Raw genomic sequence first — 23430 nt, forward strand, 5'->3', positions numbered from 1 at the left:
CTTACAATTTAAAATCTGACTTCTCCATAAGTTGTGATTTTAAATTGTGAGTACAGAGACTCCAAACTCCAAATGTCTATATTTTCCCAATTGGAAATTACACTTAAAGGTTGCTTCAAGTTAACCCCAATGGGAGAGATAGGCCTTGCAGTAGTGAAAAACACATTTAATACTTTTTTACTACCAGAAATGTTAAACGTAAAAATACATGTCCAACTTTTTACATCCACTGCACCCTGTCCTTGGCTAACCAGGGCCTACCTTGTGGGTGACTTACATGTAATAAAAGGACGGTTAGGGCCTGGCAAGCAGGTGCACTTGCCATGTAGAAAGGGAAGTTTAATAGTGCACAAACAGGCTCTGCAGTGGCAGGCCTAAGACATGTTTAAAGGAGTAATGTAGTGGATGGCATAATCAGTGCTGCAGGTCCACTAGTAACATTTAATTTACAGGCCCCGGGCACATGCAGTGCACTTTACTAAGGACTTACTGGTAGATTATTAAGTATGCCAATTGTGGATAAGCCAATGTTACCAAGTTTTAGCGTACAGAGTACCTGCACTTCAGCACTGGTCAGCAGTGGTAATGTGCACAGAATCCTAAAGACAGCTAAATTGTATGTGTATATATATATATATATATATATATATATATATATATATATATATATATTCTCTTTAAAAAAAACAAAAGTTACAGGGACTTTAGGCTCACATTTTAAACATACAAAACCATAGAAATTCAACAGTTATAGTTAGTTACCTCAAGTATCTATAACTCATGCCCTAAGGTAACTATAACTCGCACGCCAACCATGCACAGTTTTTTTGTACATTTTTTACAGCAAATATTGCATTGATATTATCAATGATATTAACAAAGATGTCATGAGTGCTGTAATTTGTGGGGTAATTAGCAGTGCATGGCGAGAGCGCAAGTTATAGTTACCTTAGGGCACGAGTTATAGTTACTTGAGGGAACTATGACTGATGAATTTCTACGGCTTTGTACGTTTAAAATGTGAGCCTAACTATAACGTACCTGAAACCTTTGTATTTTTAAGTGAATTTCTATGTTCTTTTTAAAGTATAGTCATTTTCATTACTATACATTAATCCAACCTCTGCCGCACATGGCCTTTGGCCAGGCCCTGTGGCTGACCCCTATAAGCATCCAACCTTGCACCATGCACGGCCTTCACATATGTGTAGCAGAGGTTGCCTGCAAGACCTGGCCTGCAGCCAGACCCGCTTGCCAACCTCCCTAATGACCCAACCCCAAGCTGGGTAAAGCCGTTTGGCCGTGCGCAACGGAAGTTGGCCACGGCCTCTCTGGGGGGTCAGAATAGGTGTCAGAGGGTATATCTGGGGTGAGAGTGGCTGTGAGAGTATCTGTGTAGGTGTGAGTGGGCGCACATCAGTGTTTTAGTTGGCGTGTCAGTGTGTTCGCTGGTCTGTGAGTGGGTGCATGAGGCTGTCAGTGGCCCTGTGAGTGGGTGTGTGAGAGTCTGAGTGATTCTCTGAGTGGGTGCGTGAGTGTCTGAGTGAGTCTGTGAGTGTGTTTGTAAGGGTCTGAGTGTGTGTGAGTGGGAGAAAAAGACAGAAAGAGGGAGAGAAAAAGAGTGAGAGGGAGAGACATAGGGATTTGTTTAAGTTTTGATCTATGGTCTACTTAGAATGAGATATTTCTGACCAATTTAAAATAAAAAAATGCATCTGTCATTTTTACAAATTAAAATAATTTGTAATTTAAAAAAAAAAAAAAAAAGGAAGCAAGGCCGGCTGGACTTGAACCTGGAGCGCTCAGTGTGAAGGTCTGTGACCTTCACACTGAGTTATTGTTTTTTATTGTTTTTTAAATATTGTTTAGCCCTTTATGGACTATCTGGGACCACAAGGAAGCCCACAAGGGCTCCCCTGCAGTCCCTCAATATATATATATTTTTTCATTTTACAAAAATGCCCTTACGGGCTACCTGGCACTGTGGGGGAATCCTTAAGACTTCCCTCACAGTGCCATTACTTCAGCAAGCACATAGCTGCTTTGACAGCAGCTCTGTTCCTGCTGAAGCATTTCATCTCTGTCCCCTCCATGCATGCAGGGGAGAGAGATGAAAGCTTCCGTTTTTGACAGCGGGACCTGTTTGACAGATCCCACTGTCCAAAACTGAAGTGCTTGCTGTGGCTTGGTTTCCCTTCAAAACCTGTGGGTTGAATAGCATAGCTCACTCTGGACACTGCACAGTAAGGAGTCACCTCTGGCCTAGTGTTTAAGGTCTCATACATGCACGCTAAAGGTTAATGGTTCTAGTCTAGGTGAGTCTGTGGTCATTTACTGCTTTAGTTTCTTTTCAACTATAAATATTTAAGTTACATAACTGAAAGATGATCTCACTCTTTTTAACTATATCATTCATCAAAGCCTAAATCTAAAAAACATCTCTCTCAACAAAGGTTACAGGAATGTTATAGTTAGGCTCACATTTTAAACATACCAAATCGTAGAAATTCATCTGTTATAGTTAGAGTTACCTCAGGTAACTATTACTCGTGCCCTAAGGTAACTATAACTTTGTAATGTTTTTTAAAGTGACTTTTTTAAAGATATATATATATATATATATATATAATTATCATTTCGTTGTAAAGTCATACGTGGTAAAGGCAAACGTGTGGTAAATGCATTGCATGGTAAAGGTATTACATTGTAATGCCTACATGTTAAAGGCTGTTTTCCCCTCAAAAGCCGTTATCACTGGAGAATGCTGCTGGCTGTCATTTGAGAGAAAACGAGTACAGATTAAAATACTAACCCTGCATCTCTTTGAGTATTAATTAAAATCCCAATTGAATGGTGAAGTTGGATTTTGATCATAGAACTTATGACAGAATCCTAGGACCCTTTGAGAATATGCTGACATATTGAAAAGAAAAGGGAATTCTGTCTGATGAGAAATACAAATAGGTATTTCCCACATGTCCTGTGTTTGCCAGTAATATACTTCTTACTCATGATACATAAAAAAGGAAAAATCCCACCAGGGAGGTCACTAATATCAGGATAACTCACTGAATATATATCAGAATATCTTGATATTTATATTTCACCCATAGTGACTATACCACTATCATATGACAAAGATACTGGTGAGTTCTTAAAGAAACTTGAGTATAACTCACTAAATATATATCAGAATATCTTGATATTTATATTTCACCTTTAGTGACTGGATGAGTGTCGATGTAATGAGTTTAAATATATGCACAGATCACACATTAGGTTTAATAGCAATGGCATTTTCTTAAATTAAAGATACATGCGTTTTTGAACAATTATGAGTGCTACTACCACTGGCAACATTTATGTTAAAAAACATTTTTTTATATCAGGACCAAATGTACCAACAGATTCGAGGGGCAGTTAGGGGCAAAAGGTTTGATCACTCTAATGCAAAGATATTTATGGGAGTTCTTGAGAGGCAATGTGCATGAGGTGAGGAACTGTCTTCCGACAGTAAATGATGTATTGGGTAAGATTTATAGGTTTTATATTTATTTTTTGTCAAGTTAATAATGATAATAATTGGAATACCACAAAATATTGAACACAAATTATTACAATGTAGACCTCACATTATAGTATTACAAAAAAGGAAGGTGTGGCAGACGCTCTTCAGTGAGTCCCCACCCTACATTTGCTATATTTCCTGGTGAAGCCCAGAGATCCTCCTGAGTTGCAGATGGTGGGGCGAGGTCCAGGAGTCATCCAGGCAAGATTTCGTGCTACAGCAGTGTGGATCACCATGAGTGCCCAGGTACGAGTGGGAGGCCCCCTGCAAAATAGTAGCTGCTATGTGAGGATTGGCCTCGGAGGAGACAGAGTTCTGGCTGGGGGAACCGGGTGGTGCTTGGTAGTTTGATTGGGTTGAGGAGGGGGTCAGAGGTGAGGAGCAACAGTCCCACTAAGCAAAAAGGCCAGGCTTCATTATGCCAAAGGGGCTGACTGAGAGAAGCTGTGGTGCGCACTCGGCACGGGGACGAGCAGGTTAGGGTGCTCAAATGGAGGCACAGGGAGAAAAAGAGGCAGCTGGGAATCCTGCGCCCATGGAGTGGTGGGAACTGGCAGACTATGATATATAGGAGGCCCTTTTCTTTCACAGGCTGCTATTCTACCTGTGCATGGGGGCCTGCATCAGTGGCCTGACTGTTCACGCCCCCTTAGGTTAGAGGGATCCAGAGGCAAGTGGGTTGGTGACCCCCTCCAACCGGAGTGATCCTGGCACATTGTGGTAGAGGAGAGGGCCTTACAGTGGACAGGCTGCCTTTGGAGACCCTGGACATTTCTCACCCTACGTCCTGGATGTAAGGCATCAATGATGAAGACGTGGGGCGAGCAGGTACATGTACCATCTATGGCCACCCTCATACTCAGCACAAAGGATAACTAATCGCTACATCACACTGCCACCTGGGATAACCACGACCACCAGCGAAGAGGGGGCCAAGCAGTGCTGTCCCCACCCTTCCCGACACCTCTGCAATCTTGCAAGTTAGACAAGCATTATGTTCTGTGCTAGAAACTAGAGACCATATTTATGGCCAAGTGGCGCAGCACAGCAAGTCAGCCTGCTGCACTGCATCACAGGGAAAGGGCATGAATGCACCAATAAGGTGCATTCCTGTTCTTTTCTCTGCACTGGCTCACAATTGACTGCCTAACGCCAATACAGGTACCCTTGCACTATGTTTCAAGGGGGCCTTCATTGCATGCAAGATTGATTTTGCACAGAAAGGGGCACTTTCCTGCACAAAAACAACCCCCTGAGGCCTTTTCTTCTTTCTGTGTGTTGCAGAATGCAGGGAAGAACAAGAAGAAATAAAGATATTTCTCCTCATTATGCCTCACCTGGGGAGGGTTAGGTTTGAGACACATTCCCAGGTCTACCATTTCTGGTAAACCTGGGAATGTGTCAAAATCTATGGATGTTGCGTGGCAACACCCAAGGAATGCCTCCCTGGTGCAGAATAAGGCAATGCAGTGACTTGCACTGCATTGCTCTACTCGAGATTTATGAAGCCACTCAGGGCCACGCAAGGTGGTCTTGCTTGGCTTCATTTTGGGCTTGCATCCGTGCAAGAGAAATACAAAAGGGTTCGTAAATATGCGCCTAGGATTGGTGAAGTCAGGTGGTAGTGGCCTTATTGCTGCAAGACTTACAGGATGCGGGTGACAGGAGCCAATGACCATATCTCTGAACTTGAAGACTAGGTCAGCGTGCTTAAGGTGAAGGTGGCACAACTGACCACCATCTTCCATTCCCTAGAGTACAGGGCAGAAGATGCAGAAAATGTTCACAAAAGAGCAATCTGCACCTAATCAACTTCCGTGAGGGATTGGAGGGCACTACCAGGAGGAGTTTCTGGAGTGCTGAATCTCTATCTAGGTACCAAAAGAGAGGCTTTTGCCTTGTTTCATGGTTGCGCAGGCCCCCAGATTGCTAGTAGCAAGACCTCCACTGCAACGACCCTCCGACCTATAATCACCAAAGTACCCAATTATAGGGACAGGAACATGATCCTTTGAGGATCCAGAGATTTCAATACTACACCAGTCGGGTGCAAGAACAACATAAATACTTTGATGCCATTAAATCAAAGCTATATGTCATGCCCCTGACCTCCGTTCTCTTGTTCCCAGTAAAACTCAGACTGGTTCATGCATCCAAATCTTTCTTTTTTGACAACCTAGAAGCGACCTGGGAATGGGTGACAGAACAGCAAGCAAGCAAGCAAATGGACATGAAGCGCTGCTGCGGGCCAGATGTAACGCATGCTCTAAACACAGCACCTCCCATAGCAAGTGGGGTCTCTCAGAATAGACTTGAAGTCCTCAACATCGGGTGGAGATAACCACCTGCAGATAAAGTACAGGTCCCTGGGATGGAGACATCCAGGGGATACGCTTCGAGAGTCACTGAAGATAGTCCTACATTGTGTTGATCAGAAAGGTCTAAGCTATAATTATTTGATTTGTCAGCAACACAAGATCTTTGTTTATTGCCTGGGAGTTTTTGTGGGGGGTGGCTCAAACACTGTAGCTTCTGATGTTTAAGTTAGCTTTACATTATCTAATGTTGGGGTGACAGATACTCTTTGGGAGGAAGTGGGGATGGAATCATGGGGGGGTACCAGTTTGGGGAGCTTTGGCCATGTTGGCTATGGTTTGTCTAGTTATGCAGGACTGGGTCAGACAAGCTGCACTACTTTTTTCATGCAGGGTTTTGTCACTAACAATTTTAGGGGGGCTTTCCGATGGGGAGCTGTTAAGATGTCTGTGGGACCTTCTACTATCTAGAATTTATTTTTAGCCCAGCCATGTATGGGTTTAAAGTCATTACATAGAATGTGAATGGTCTTAACAACAGGATAAAATGGCAGGTGGTCCTGGGGTTCACCAAATGACACACTCCTAAAGTTATTTGGCTGCAGTAGACCCTTTTGTTGGACAATAAATGGTCTTTCCCGGCCATATTCGGGTATGATCTAGTGTAGCATGAGGGGCACTCGAGGGGCTCCTACAGTGCAGCAACCCTTTTACGACTGTCTATGGTGGTTTGCAGAGTAGAGTCAGATACACAGGGCCAATACCTAGTGGTGGAGGGGATACTCACCGGCCAACCTGCAATTTGTTAGCACATATGCTCGCCCACAGCTATTAGGGCCTATGATGGAGGTGCTGCAACTCTCAAGTGAGCGTACACTAATCAGGGGCAAATTTAACTCAGCAAAGTCTCTCCGACTTGACTGCACAGGCGAGACTGGGACCACTTGAAGGGGGAGAGTGGTCTGGATTTGGGTTCCTGGGCCTCTGTCTGTGTGATGTCTGGCACAACTGGAATCTGACAACGTTAGACTATATCAGCACCTCGACTGCACATGGGACACAATCTCTCATTGACTTAATTTTTTGCCAGCTAATGATTTGCTCACTACAACAGAATGAGCAACTTGCCAAGGGGGATTGCAAGCCTCTCCCCAGTAGTGGTTTACATGGGAGGCCCCTGAAGGGGGCATCGCCTGATTTGGAGGCTAAATGGATGGTACCTCATGAACAGGAGAGTTACACAAGTCCTAGTGCAGGAGATGAAGGCATTCTTTCAGCTAAATGAGGGGTCGGTGGTATCCCCCATGGTGCTATAGGCAGCGAGTAAGGCACGAATGAGGGGTTTCGCTTGGTCTCATCTTAAGGCACATACTAGACAGACTATGCAGCAGATAATGGAGCTTCATGGGAGTGTCACTAGTTTGGGATGGGAATTGGTGAGGCCAAGAGGCATCAAGTTGAGCTCAAATGAATTTCAACAGTTCTGGGTTGCTTCCACCAACTGGGCATACAAATGGGGTGACAAGTCCAGCACATTACTCTACTAGTTGGAAACCCACAGGGCAGCCGATTGGTTGAATCTGGGCATCATAGGACCCTCATCAATGAGGTACTGGGACACCAAGGCGACTGCAAACCCCTTTGCTGATTATTACCAAGTCCCTTATGCCAGGTATGAGTGACCCCTGCAGGAGCGGACAGCTGCGTTGAATGCAGACCCACCCTTACTGACTATATCCACCGGTGACCTAGAACACCTCATCCTTCTGGAGGAACTAGAAGAAGCCCTCTGCAACACAAACTATGCCAAAATATCAGGACCAGTCGGGTTTCCGATCAAATACTACTGGAAATTCAAGGCCTTGCTATTGCCACCCCTGCTGGCCATGTATAATGAAGCCTTAACCCTGGGCAACTTCCTGGAAGAACTAGACCTAGTCTCATGTGGTCCTCTCGAGGTCTGCTATCATCCTATATCCTCCTACCAGAGTTGGGCTATCTGGACCAGTGTGGCTTTATGCCACAGCGTAGTACTAGACAAACATTGTTTATTTGGCCCCAATGCATTTAATTTCTAGATCTTGAGAAAGCATTTAGCTCCCTTGACTGAGCATTCCTCCTGGATATGCTTAAGTGTCTAAGCTTTGAGGCCAGTTTTTTGGCGTTTGTGCGTGTGTTGCATTCCAACCCCGCAGCACATGTGCATGTGACTGGGGCATTGTCTTGCGCCTTCCCATTCCAACAGAGCCCCAGGCAGGGTTGTCCACTGTCTCCCCACTATTCGCACTGGCTATGGAGCCATTGGTGACATGGATCAGATATGATGCTTGGGCGTAGGGATTTTGCTGAGGAGACAGCAATGTATGATTATGATGTACTACCCTTTCACTCTCATCCAGTGGATACAGGACTACAACTGTTGCAAATGTTGGAATTATGTGTGTTAGCATTGGGCCTAGTAGTCAACTGGTCCAAGTCCTTTCTGTTTACCCTGCCCAGAGTGCCAAAGCAGTTAATTGGCAGAGTTGAATGCCCATCCGTCAGTTGAGTTTCCAGTATCTAGGAATTCATATATCTCTGCTCCGGGCTTTTTCCTGGTTTCTAAATTTATCATCCCTGGTTTCTAGTATGAAGCAGGACCTCGGGAGGTGGACCCCTGTACCCCTCAGTACTCTTGGGAGATCGGTGCTGTTCATAATGATGGTCTTATCAAGAGTTAATTATATTCTCCAAAACTTTCATATGTAATCCCACAAAATGGTTCAAGGAGTTGGAAACCAATATGAGGTCCTTCCTGTGTGCTAACAAGGTCCTACACATCATTTTTGGCAAATGTGCTCAGTCCACTTATGAGCAAGGCATGTCTACTGCAGACATATGATTATAATACAGGGCCTCCCAACTGGTAGTCTTGAGGGACTGGAAATCACATTCCTGGGTTGTGAGGCAATTTAGGAAATGGCATACAGGGTGCCAGTCCCCCGCTTGCTTCCAGACATTTCAGAGTGGTCCTAATAGTCTGGAGGGTGGCACTATGATGGATTGGATGGAAGAGGTGGATTACCCAGGGGAACCACCATTGAAGGGGCCATTGGTTGGGGACTCACTTTTAGAGATGCCATTGGTTGGGGTAGGTTGCTCGCTTAGATGGCTTTGGCAAGCAGGACTTGACTGGAATCTTAAGGAGCAGGGATGTCTGGCAAGGGTCCTATAGGAGGACCTTTCAGGAACTGCAGGCTAACTTCAACTTTCACCACACAGAATGTTACAAGTTTCTGCAGCTCACTCATGCATTGGGGTCCTACAGAGACTGTCCTGAGGAGGTTCCTGCGTCTAAACCCCCCAGAAGCTAAGATATTTATGGAACCCTCAGGAGAGGGGGCTTTTCCCACATTTACAAATCCCTAGTATTAATTCCCCGTAACTCCTTACCCTGAAAGCCAAGTGAGTGGGGCACCTGTAGGGTAGGGTGACCAGACATCTTGGATTTTCCCAGACAGCCCTGGTTTTCCGTGGATTGTCCCATTATCCCGATACTTTTCTTCATTTTAATTACATTGCCTGGTTTTTGGGAGAAAGGGCAGGTAATTCAGCAAAGTGGAATTGAAAGGTATACTGCCCTTTCACAGGCTCTGAAGACTGAAAAAAATAGTAGTTTACCTGTCAGCCACCACAGGAAATGGTTGACTGGGCTGCATGCTCCAAGCAGAAGGGACTCAGAGTGTGGAGGAGAGCAGGGACAGCAGGGTCGACGTTCTGCCATCCTGCCATGGTAAGTTAAGCAAACGTAGCATTGTAAATGTGTGCATGCCTATATATGTGTGTGTGTGTATACATATATATATATTTATGTGTGTATATAAATATATATGTGTGTGTGTATATAAATATATATGTGTGTGTATATATACACGTGTGTGTGTGTATATATATATGTGTGTGTGTATGCATATATATATATATAAATAAATCTGTATATATATATATAAATATATATATGTGTGTGTGTGTATATATATGTATATATATATATATATATATATATATATATATATATATGTGTGTGTGTATATATATATATCTATATATAATCATATATATATATATATATATATATATATATATATATATACTTTCCAAGCGTGCCCCAACCTAACTATAACTCACATCTCCCTTACACACTTTTCTCCTCAATAATTTCACTGCAAATATTACTTTGATAACATCAATGATGTTTTAAAGATGTCATGAGTGTTGTAATATGTGGGGTAATTAGCAGTGCATGGTGATGATGCAAGTTATAGTTACCTTAGGGCATGAGTTGTAGTTACTTCAGCTAACTATAACTACTGAATTTCTATAGTTTTGTGCGAGTAAAATCAGAACCCGACTATACCGTCCCTGTAACCTTTGGTTTTTTCAAGTGAATTTCTGTGGGGGGTTTTGAAATTCAATTTCCTAACTATAATGTCCCTGTAGCCTCCAGGCCCTGCGGCTTACCTCCTATAAGCACCCAAACCTGCACCACGAACAGCCTTTGGCCGTATGTGGTGGGGGTTGGCTGCAAAGCCTCCAGCCTACTCTCTATACCACCCAACTCCACGCTACTCATGGAGTGCTTCTTTGTTTGGTGGAGATGTAATCATATTCCTGTGCAACAAGAACACGTCTCCAAAATTGTCGAGGAACGTCCTGGAAAATGGCAGAAAGATGTTGCATACCACTAATACATATGGGGTGGGGCCAAAAGGGTGAGGCTTCTAGCCTACTTTACATACTTGTAGTACTTAAAATGGAGAACACAATCACTGGTCTCAGCAGCAGATGACAAGAAAGAACCCACTCGTCATAATCACTGCATGAGATATTGCACTTGAAAAAAGCAAGGACGCAGCACCTCCACCAAAGTTTAAAAACAACTTTTCAAGGTAGAAATGCAGAGAAAAAATTCTTGCTTTGCCTTCACCATGCACAAGAAATTAGGATTATTAGTATATTGCAAAAGTGGATCTTCAATTTTGACACCTGTTTTGTTTTAATATGTAAATGCTTCCGATAGAGGTTGAATTTCTGCGAAATGAGCATCATGCCAGAATGAATCCTGCCAAGCATTTTTGTCCTAGAAGAGGCCAGCATTTTGTACAGAATGTCTACCCAACTAGAGTACTTTCTACTGACTAATTAGTAAGTGCTCCCTCAATGGGTAAATGCTTACTGCTTCTCCCACATTACAGCAGCGTAAAGGATGCAGAAGTAATATCTCCAGTCACCTTGTGTGTCTCTAACGTTGCCAATGTAATTGTTCCTCAAGCGTCTTCATCGGATAACTTTTAAAGCTTGAACTACAGAGAAAACACACTTGTATGATTTGCACTTTACAGAAGTGCTTCACAGTGGCAACAGCACGGAGAGCCTCAAGGCTCCTGCAGTTCCACCCGGCTGCCCGCTTCCTGCGGGAGCCGGCATTATTCCTGCACACAGGAAGCTCCCTGCATGTGGGAGGAATACTTTTACCTCTTTCCTTATCCACGTCTCTGCGGGCAGGGATAGAGATGAAAAGTTTGCTTCCAGCAAGCGGGAGCATTTTGACAGCTCCTGCTTGCTGGAAGCTGAGTGTTTGCTTTTGCTTGGCAGGAGCTGTCACAGCTCCGGCCATTCAAAAGCAAACAGCTATCTCCCGAGTTTGGACACCTTGGGAGATAGCAGGAGCTGGCATTGGGGCGTTGCGGTCCCCAGGGCCATATATGGTTCCAAGAGGGAGGTCATGGGGCCTCCGTCCTTTGTTCTGCACAGACTGGTCCAGAGGAGGTTGTGGTCTTTAGGCCTGCATATGGCCCGGGAGGGGAAGCCACGTGCCCCCCTTACTTTTAAAAAAAGTAATTGGCCCGGGGACCCCCTCTTTAATGTCCATTTTATTCCTGGGGATGTGATGGTCCCTGGGAACTGGGGATCCGTCCGGCTCCTCCCTATATAATATTTTTCTTTATAGCCCCAGGGAGTGGTGGTCCCCGGGGGGAACCTCGAGGCCCCCCTGCTTAATATTGCCATTAGTGCCAGGGACATGGCGGTGGACGCTGGGACATCATTAAGCTTTTGGAGGGGGCCCTGTGTGCCCCCTTCATTTTTTAAAATAAACTCTGCATACCCTAAGGACCTGGCCCACCCGGGGGCTACAATTACAATGAGTGCTTGTGTTTTTTTTTAATTCACGGCAATATATGAGAATTTCGCTGTGAATTAAAAACAAAATGCTTTTTTGCCCTGGTGGGGTCCCGGGAGGACCCCAGGCCCAAGGCTAAGGGGTTAGGGTATTCGTACCATGACCCCCTATTCTTTTTTGTGTGTTTTTTTGGGACACTTCCTGGTTGGCAGCCAATCAGATCTCTGTGCAAGATCGTGACTATTTGCTAATTATTTGTCCTTCTAAGTATACTAATTGGGATTTTCTTTAAGATCTGCAAAACTACTGAATGGATTTACACCAAATAACAGAAAACAAACTTTCTGGACCAAGAGCTACCTTTCTGCCAAATTTGGTGTGATTCCATCTAGCGTTTCGCACTGTAGTCATGTCTAAAATCTCTGTGGGAATTAACATGGGAAACTCACTTTATTGACCTTCCTCTTTGTCTTGGCCCCGATTGACAGTTCGCCCTGAAACTTTCCATGTACAACAAGAACATAGATGACACTTTCCTTCCAGTACAAAAATTAGTCTTTAACACTTTCCATGCTTTGAATGTGTGCACACTGCAGCACATATGCAAAGTAGAACAATCATTCTCAGTGCCAATAGGTTTTGCTGATGCAAGAGCTATTGGTTGTGCCAGTGTGTTTTAGCCATGTTGTACACCAGCGTGGCTGCGGTTCAGCATGGCTAAAAGTTAGTGGCGCAAAGGAGAGTGGAGTGGAGTGTCTTAGAGTGGAGTGTCAGAGTAAAATAGAGTGGAGTTGTGGAGTGGAGTGGTGTGGAGTAAAGTGGAGTGTTGTTGAGTGGAGTGTCATGGAGTGGAGTGTCAGAGTGGAGTGTCATAGAGTGGAATGTCATAGAGTGGAGTGTCATGGAGTAGATTGGAGCGGAGTAGAGTGGAGGGCCGTAGAGTGGATCTGCAGTGAGTGCAGTAGATGGGAAAAAATGGTGTGGAATAGAGGTAGGTGTGTAGAGTGGAGTACAGTGTTGTAGAGTGGAGTGGCATAGAGTGAAGTAAAGTGCCATAGAGTGGAGTGTCCTAGAGTAGACTGTCAGAGTGAAGGGCCATAGATCAAAGGGGCATGGAGTGGCACAGTAGTGTAGGATGGAGTAGCATAGAGTAGAGAAGAGTGTTGTTGAGTGGAGTAGTGTGTCGTGGAGTGGAGCAGAGAAGTCTAGATTGATGGATAGTGAAGTTAGGTGGAGTAGAGTGTCCTAGAGCTAAGTGGCGTAGAGTGTCATAGGGTGGAGTGGCATAGAGTAGCATTGAGTGGAGTAGAGTTTCATACAGTGGAGTGACAGAGTGGAGAGACAAAGTGGAGTGTCACAGAGTGGAGTAAAGTGTTCTGGAGTGGAATACATTGTTGTAGAGTGGAATAAAGTCTAGTAGAGTGGAGTGGCATAGAGTGGAGTGCCGTGGAGTGGTGTAGAGTGGAGTAAAGTGTCAGAGTGAAGTGTCATAGTGTGGAGTAATATAGAGTGGAGTAACGTGGTGTGGAGTGGCGCAGAGCGGCATAGAGAGTCAGAGTGGCATACAGTGTTGTAGACTGGCATAGAGTGGAGTAGCTTAGAGTGAAGTGGCATAGTATGTTGTACATTGGATTGACAGAGTGGCGTGTATTGGAGTGCCGTAGAATGGCATACAGTGTCATAGATGGGACTGAAATAGAGTGTCAGAGAGTGGAGTGGCATAGAGTGGAATAGAGTGTTTTAGAGTGGAGTAGAATAGAATAGATCAAAAACCAAAATGAGGAGGGACCGGGAGGTTATTGGTCCAGTGTACGGTCTCCCAAAACAGTAAAAATACAAAGGTGTACACTGTTCCAAAGCTAGCCAACCAGAGGACCAGGAGTGGCTTAGAGCGTAGAACCCTCATGCATCTCAATGGATGACTGGCTTCATCATTGGGAACGCTCTTCACCATTCTGGTGCTGCAATGCCTAGTGGGCTCCCCAAAGGGGGGCTCTTGACCATATTACTCTCTAAGTAGCAAGTGGATCCAGGTGAGGTAGATGTTAACCTTGTTTAAGGATCCAATGAAAACCGGAGAGAGTGATATAGGAGTAAAATTGGTTATCCACTTCAAAACAACGTCATAGATTTAATCAGTATAAGTAAGATGGAGACCAAGATTAAAAACCAAAAGAAAGTAAAATGATGAGTGACAATGCTCAATTACTTTCAACAAAAACGAATAGAAACCTCCAACAATCTAGGGATTCTAGTACAAGGTCGACATGTTTCACGTCTAACGGTCCATACGGATCCTGCGACGCTTCATCAGGACCAAAAGTGAGTTAATTTAGGAACATCTTCTCCAAAACCTTATATCTAAGGAATCATTAAACTGTAAGGTAAAAAGAAACCGTCACTTACATTATGTTGACTGGTTATTACAAAAAGGTCGCCCACCCCCAGAGTCAGGAACGGCTCCTTGGGAAACGCATGTCAGGGACAGAAGTTGGCAAAATTATGCCAGAAGTCCTCGCCGGGAACCTACCCTCCGATACGCGCACCTGTAAGAGTGGAGTGGCATAGAGTGTTGTTGAGTGGCATAGAGTGAAGTGGCATAGAGAGGAGTAGAGTGGCGTAGAGTGGCAGAGAGTGGAGTGGTGTAAAGTGTCATAGATTGAAGTGGCTTAGAGTAGAGTGGCATAGAGTAAAGTAGCATAGAGTGTAGAAGAGTGTTGTAGAATAGAGAAGAATGGAATGGAGTACAGTGTCAGAGTGGAGTGTCATTGGGTGGAGTGTCAGAGTGGACTATCATAGAATGGAGTAGAGTGTTGTAGAGTGGAGTGCCTCATAGTGTCAGAGTGAAATGGACAGGAGTAGAATGTCAGTGAGGAGTGTTGTGGAGTGTTGTAGAGTAGAGTGTGAAGCGGTACAGAGTGGAGTGGCGTAGAGTGTCAGAATAGATTTGAGTGGAATAGAGTGTAGTTTCACAGCATGGAGTAGCATAGAGTGGAGTGCTGTAAAGCATAGCAAAGTGTAGTAGAGTAGTGTACAGTGGAGTAGTAGATTAGATTGGCTTAGGATAGAGTGGCAGAGAGTGGAGGGGCACAGAGTGGAGTGTCGTATAGTGGAGTAAAGTGTCATAGAGTGGAATAAAGTATTGTGATGTGGGGTAGAGTGTAATAGATTGGAGTGTAGAGTAAAGCGTTGTAGAGTGACATAAAATGCCGTAGATGCAGAGTCATGGCATGGAGTAGCAGAGTGAGTGGCGTAGAGTTGAGCAAAGTGTAGTAGAGTAGGATAGAGTGCTGTAGAGTGAAGGGGAGTAGAGTGGAGGGGCAAAGAGTGGATTGTCATAAAGTGGTGTTGCATAGAGTGGAGTAAAGTGTTGTAGAGTGGAATGAACGTTTGTAGAGTGGACTGGCATAGAGTGGAGTGGAGTGTAGAGTGGGGTGGAGTGAAGTGTTGTACAATGAAATAAATTGTAGAGTGGAGGTGGCATCAGAGTAGGGTGGAGTGGCATAGTGTAGAGTGGAGTAAAGTGTCAGAGTGAAGTGGCATAGCGTGGAGTGTCGTAGAGTGGAGTAAAGTGGCATGGATTGGAGTAGTGTAAATGGGCACAGTGTCAGTGTTGTAGATTGGCATAGAATGGAGTGGCACAGAGTGTCATGGAGTGGCGTAGAGTGGAGTGGCATAGATAGGAGCATAGTGGAGTGGCATAGAGCGGCATACAATGGAGTGGTGTAGAGTGTCAGAGTAAAGTGGCACAGAGTAGAGTGTCGGTGAATGGAGTGGCATAGAGTGTTGAAGTGAGGTGGCGTAGAGTGGAGTAAAGTGGAGTAGAGTGGCATAAAGTGGCATACAGTGTAGTAGAGTGGAATGGAGTGGAGTAGGGTGGCATAGATTGGACTGGCGTACAGTGGCTTGGAAGAGTGTTGTTGAGTGGAGTGTCTTAGAGGGGAAAATAGTAGAATTGTATACAGTAGAGTGGCTAGAATTGAAAGGCATGGCTTAAAGTGGAAGGGAATGGAGTGATATAGAGTGGAGTAGGATACAGCCAACACATTTTCAACTGACATGATCACTGCATTTGCGCAGACCGCGTTTTACTGCTAAAGTTATACAGCACACAAACAATAATGCTCCATTACAGACAATACATTTCAATTGAAATGACCATTACATTTGCAAAGACATACAGTTTACTGATAAAATTAAGCAGCACACAAACAATGTGAGGAAATGGCATTACATAGTGTACTGATTTGTTTTGATCGTATTAAAATATTTGTTTCCACCACACTACAGAAGTAGAAGAAATGTGGTCCATTTGTGCTTTCCTAATTCCAATATATTCTGAAACATTTGCACAGCTCATTTACATACATTGACACTTTCTTTTGTGCTAGAATAAAGCCTTTCGTTTTGCACCCCCAGATTTCAAAATAAATCCTCTCACTTTGAAGTCAGAGAAAGAAAAGTAAACACTAACCTACCTTAGAAGACAGAGTCTGACACTTGACCTCTATCTTTAAATGCACCGAAAACATGACAAGATAATATAATTTAAAGGCCTATTTAGAGAATGGGAGCACTCATGGAAGATTACAAGAAGCAAATCAGAGAGGTAGTGAACAGGCTATGCTCCATGGGAGGAACAAAGACATGCTGGAAAGACTAAAATAAAATTGCAATAAGTGAAAAGAATAGCAAATAGACAGCAGGCTAATGTGAATTACAAACCACTAAGCTAGTGGTAAGTAGTGGGTGTAATGCATTCATAGGTCAGCTTTCAGAATGTCCCCAAGAAATCTATAGCATTGAGTTGTCTGGTAAGCTTAAACCTAAACAAGCATTTGCAATGCAGTAGGGCTTGTGTGTGCTTAAGCTAGATCAATTAGCATTCCAAACTTCTAACCGGACTTTTCTTGCCACATAAATTGAAATTGAAAAGTAAAACAGTTTCACATAACTAACTGGACTTCTTTGCCATATAAACTGAAAAGTAAAAGTTTCACATAAGCGAGCCGACGGCCGCCATTAGCGCAAAGCAGACACGCAAAGGGAAATAAAAGTTTGCTCTTAGTGAAACATATCGGCAAAAGTGCAATTATCCATGTAACTGGCAAAAGAGCAATTACCTATTTAACAGGGTCAATGTCATGCAAAGTGCTCAACTGCAGCCCAGTGAGATCGCACTGCGAAAAAAAAGAGAAAAAGTAGTCCAGAAACCGGACGGAAAACAACAAGCCTTGTATATTTACAGTAGTTGGTCGCTGCGCTCGAGGAATGGTAAACACCGGAAAAGGCATGACTTATGCATGCCTTTCACTAATGAAAGCAAGCAGATTTTAAAAGGCAAGCCCACGAACCAATGAAAGAGACTGACGTGACATGGGCGTAGTTTGAACCCCAATGAGAGATTACAACACGGGACAGAGCACTTTGTGCTCGCCCCTAAAAAAAGGATAAATAAAAACATTTCTCCTTGTTACACTTGCCTTGAGGAGATGATGGATTTTGGCGCAAATCAATGCTTGCAAACATATGTAGTTATGGATTTGCATCACAATCCATGGGAAGTTGTTTGGGAAAGCCCATCATCCATGGTCTGTCTTCTTCATGCACAGTAACGCAAAGAAGCTCACATTGCAACTTCGGGTTACTAAATGAATCGACCAAATGCAAATTCTGGTTTGTGTTAAATAGCACATCCCACTCCAACACTGTGCGCAGAATTTGTGTTACAAACGTAGTGCAAACCTGGCACAAAGCATTAATAAAGCTGGGCTTTTGCTTCTGGGCAACACATCACAGTTTTCTTTCAGCAAGCAATGCATGAATATTAGTAAATCAGTTCAAAGTATGTGTGTCGAAAAGTATGAGGAATGCATTCCACGTTTACATGAATGCCCTCAAGGTTACGCACAAGAGAGATTTTCAACATACTTGTACAGGGTTTCACGAGCTATTCCTCTCATATACCCCTGAAAAATTCCACTATTTAACACGTTAAAGTTTACAACCGAAAAGTAAAATTATAATTCGGCGCAGACTATGCAGGCATATAGTATATGCATTTATACGTTTTGAACTGCAAGTCAGGTGAAAATGATACAGTTGTGTATGACAGCTATTAGCAGGTGCCAGTTATTTGTACAAATGAAAAAAATAATTTCTGAGTATGACAACAAACGTTTAGGGGCTACAAAATATGATCAAATTAGTACTGCTGCACTAACATTTCAAGTGGTTTCGTTCATGTTTAAAAGGATGAAGTGCAAGTCTATGAATTGTGTAATTGTAGGCATTTCGCCATTTCACATAACCCAATAGGAGTGAGTGGGCGTGTAAATCTAACCAAATCATAGACTTTCAGGAACACTCTCAGAACTTTTTTTTTATCTGCTTAGTGGGCAGGCTTTAGGATTATGAATGACAGAAATAGATTATTTTCCTGCACTTTGAAAATATTTCCCCTTACAGAAATCCCCTTTCCATACACGCGCGTGAAACACGTGGGGGTACCAGTGCTTAATTTGTAAATAAAAAGGTGCCGATGCTCAAACCCCTCCTCTTAAACACGGGGCTGCTGCAATTAAATATGTGAACATGGACTACTGAGGCGGCGTAATCCTGGAGCCATCTCGGGCCTCTTTAATCCATATAAAGCCACTCCCTGCCCCTTCAGCTCACTCTTGCAGTTTTCTACTTTCTGTCTCTGTGACGCTTTTTCCTTTTTTTCCCTTCATCCGTATTTCCCATATGTGTCTTTTGCTCGCAGCAAATGTTTGAGGCAGAAGAATAAGCCCCAGCCCTAAAAAATAAGTGCCGGTGCTCAGCACAGGAAACAACAAGCACAAATTAAGCACTGGGGGGTACTCTTTCATTTGTTGCTCTGCTAAGGCACCCCAGCATTCAAAAGCATTGCACATGTGTTGAATTAGAGGGTGGAACAGCCTGCAGTGCACATGCGGTTACCCACAAACCAAGGAGCTCGGGTCCAATCATCACATTTTGCACTGTAACTTCGCAAAAAATAAATTTTATAGCCTCACCTATAAAGTTACATTTAGGGACAATGAGGGTCATTACAACATTGGCGGTATAAGCCGCTTACTGCCGTGCAGAAGACCGCCAACACACCGCCGTGGCCGTGACAATCCGCCACAGCTATTATGACCCACATCCCGAAATCCAACAAAATTCAGACACCCACACAAGTCCGCCACACCAAAGGTCAGTGATAAACTGGCGAAAACAAAACCGACACCGTCACGCCAACAGAAATACGCCCATGCTATCACGACCCACGAATCCACGCGGCGGTCTTTCAACCGCGGTATTCCATTGGCGGTCCACACCGCCGCGCTCAAAATACACACACATCTCAAAAACACCACCACATTGGACAATTCGAAAGACACACACCTGATACACATAGACACACCACTCCTACACACTCAATACTATATAAAACACACACCCACATCACCCAAAAACCCCTACGACAAAAAAATCTGAAAGAAGGCCAGAGAGAGACACCACCATCCACAAATTAGCAGCCACTCACCCACACTACTTCCACGCACAAAACACCACACACCACTACATATCACCACACTTATCACCACATACACCACCCCACACATCACCTACACCACCCCATGGCATGGCAAAGACACCCCAGGTTCTCGGAAGAGGAGCTCAGGGTCATGGTGGAGGAAATCGTATGGGTAGAGCCACAGCTATTTGGATAACAGGTGCAGCACACCTCCATAGCTAGGAAGATGGAGCTATGGCGAAGAATAGTCGACAGGGTCAACGCAGTGGGACAGCACCCAAGAAATAGGGACGAGATCAGGAAGAGATGGAATGACCTGCGGGGGAAGGTGCGTTCCGTGGTCTCCAGACACAACATCGCAGTACAGCGGACTGGCGGTGGACCCCCACCACCTCCCCCACAACTAACAAAAGGGAGGAGCAGGTCTTGACTATTCTGCATCCTGAGGGCCTCGCAGGAGTCGGTGGAGGAATGGACTCTGGTAAGTCAAATCTTAACTATCATATCCCCCACCCTACCTGCATGCTATCACAGACCCCCACCCTCGCCCCCTCCCCTATCACTCCAACTCCTCACTAATGTACTAATAACACAAACCACCCATCCCAACACCAAGCCCTGCATGACACAACAAAGCATGGACACCCATCACTAAAGCATGCCCATTGCACATACCCATAACACCCCCCTCAACCATCATCACACAAGCCCCCACACAGGAATGCTAGCACTGGGGTACACGCTCACCCACCCATTGCACACCATGACACACACAGATGCAATAATCATGCCTTTACACCCCTGCAGGACCACTATCCAACGTCACCAGACAGGAGGGTCCAGACATCTCCACCCCACCCACAGAAGAGGCCCACAGTGATGACAGCAGCTCTGTCCAACTGGATCCAGATGACCAGCCCGGACCATCGTGGGCCTCAGGACAGTCGGTTCCCCACACCCAGTCACAGGCCACAACAGACCTTCCACCCTCTGGTAACACCAGCACAGCACCCACCCAGCGGGCCCATACCTCTGTACCCAGGACACGTCAATCAGCTGTGTGTCCACCACTACAGGGAACCCAGGATAACCCACCACCCCAACAACAACAGGGACCTGGGGGCAGTGGTAGTGGGCACACGGTCCAGGGGACGGAGGCCCAGGAACACAGGGGAACTGGGAGGGCTGCTGTGCGACAGGGGGCGTACAGGCCTAGGGAACCCACTCTCCACGAGGCCCTCTCCTCCATCATGGGAGCATACCACCACTCCCAGGAGACAATGGCAACGGTACTGGCCAAGTTTCAGGAGACCCAGTGCCTGCAGGAGGAACAGTATTTGGGCTTCAGGGAGGAACTCAGAACCATCAGCACCGCCCTGGGCACCATCATAGGGGTGCTGAAGGAGATACTTAATACCAGGAGGGACACTGTGGCACTCCAAGGGGCTCCTGACACTAGCATGGACGATGAACTGCCCACCACCTCCGCCGGCGCTAGTGGACAGGAGGCACCGCCACAGGACCACCACACCAGCACCCCACCCCCTGCAGACGGAGAACCACCCTGCAAACGGTCCCTGAGATCCAGGAACAAGACAGAGAACGATGCCAAGACCCCCGCCAAGAAATTAGACCACCCTGATTGTCATCCTACTGTCCCACTTTGTAACCCTGTCCATAATTAAACTGCCCCAGCTCCACTTCCTATGCCCATATGGGCAATGCACCTGTGAGACTAATAGACTGGACTCTGCCATGGACATTCCTCCACCATCACTCCTCACCATTTTACAACCTCCCTCCAATATTTAGCACTGCAATAAACACCCTTGAAGCACAAAACAATCTGGAGTCAGTCTGTGATTTTGGAAATGTGTATTAGCAATGACCGTGACAAAATGCATTCTCAAATGTAATGTCAACATACCTATGTCACACATCTCAAGTCCATGAGGAATCTAAGCAGATAACACACGTTGGAAACCACACCTGTGAAACCGTAAGGGAAATGTACAACTCAGTTACCATATACTGGTTGAAATCGACAGATAGGATAGAGGTAGAAGTGTGAAAGTACTTGTAGTAGGCAGGAATGTATTCTCACCTGTGTGTCACTGGAAATATTGCTGGATAACTGAGTCCCTGTTGTCAATGTCTTCTTCCTCTGCTTCCTCCCCATCACTGTCCACAGGCTCCACAGCTGCCACAACACCGTCATCTGGACCATCCTCCTGCAGAAAAGGCACCTGTCGTCGCAAAGCCAAATTGTGAAGCATACAGCAGGCCACGATGATCTGGCACACCTTCCTTGGTGAGTAGAATAGGGAACCACCTGTCATATGGAGGCACCTGAACCTGGCCTTCAGGAGGCCGAAGGTGCGTTCGATCACCCTCCTAATCCGCCCATGGGCCTCATTGTAGCGTTCCTCTGCCCTGGTCCTGGGATTCCTCACTGGGGTCAGTAACCATGACAGGTTGGGGTAACCAGAGTCCCCTAATAGCCACACCCGGTGCCTCTGGAGTTGACCCATCACATAAGGGATGCTGCTATTCCGCAGGATGTAGGCGTCATGCACAGAGCCAGGGAACATAGCATTTACCTGGGAGATGTACTGGTCTGCCAAACATACCATCTGTACATTCATGGAATGATAACTCTTCCGGTTCCTGTACACCTGTTCACTCCTGTGGGGGGGGACCAGAGCTACATGGGTCCCATCAATGGCACCTGTGATGTTGGGGATATGTCCAAGGGCATAGAAGTCACCTTTCACTGTAGGCAAATCCTCCACCTGAGGGAAAATTATGTAGCTCCGCATGTGTTTCAGCAGGGCAGACAACACTCTGGACAACACGTTGGAAAACATAGGCTGGGACATCCCTGATGCCATGGCCACTGTTGTTTGAAATGACCCACTTGCAAGGAAATGGAGCAGTGATAGCACCTGCACTTGAGGGGGGATCCCTGTGGGATGGCGGATTGCTGACATCAGGTCTGGCTCCAACTGGGTACACAGTTCCTGGATTGTGGCACGGTCAAACCTGTAGGTGATGATCAAATGTCGCTTCTCCATTGTCAACAGGTCCACCAGTGGTCGGTACACCGGAGGATTCCGCCATCTCCTCACATGTCCCAGCGGACTTTGCCTAGGAAGGACAACAGCGACCACAGAGTCAAACAACTCAGAGGTATGTACCCACAGTCTACACAGAACACCATTCATACACAGAATCTGGCCTGTATTTGTGCTGTGCGACAAGGCCTAGGTCTGTGTGACGCAGTTGGTAATTAGGCCATGTGGGCCCCTGAAATGGCGGCTGTCTGACCTCTAAAGTGGGACAATGGGATGTGAGGTAACTGCGCTGGTGTTGTACACCGTCGCGGTAGGCGGTCGAAGACCGTGGCGCAATGCTGCATTGGTTAACATTGGACCCTATGGGTCACAGGAGCCAATGACGATGTACGCCGGCGATGATGCTACGCACCACCGCGGACGTGACCGCCGCGGACGTAACCGCCATTTTCTAGCTGTTCAATCACTCGATACCTGATTTTCAACAGGAGAGGACCTACACTGCAAGTGCTGCTGTGACCTCGGTCTGGAAGAGACAATGGCTTGTGCATCTGGGGAAAGGGCCCCTGCCTTCACTGCAGAGGAGTTGGAGAAGCTTGTGGACGGGGTCCTCCCCCAGTACATGCTACTCTACGGTCCTCCAGACCAACAGGTAAGTACACAGGGAGCACGTTGTATGGGCTATGCCTGTGTGGAGAGGGCTGGTTGTAAGAAGGAAGCTTGCACAGTTCTGCGTGCATGAAGGACTGTGAATGCATGTGCCACAT

Source organism: Pleurodeles waltl, chromosome 8 (genome assembly GCF_031143425.1).
Source record: "Pleurodeles waltl isolate 20211129_DDA chromosome 8, aPleWal1.hap1.20221129, whole genome shotgun sequence".
NCBI lineage: Eukaryota > Metazoa > Chordata > Amphibia > Caudata > Salamandridae > Pleurodeles > Pleurodeles waltl.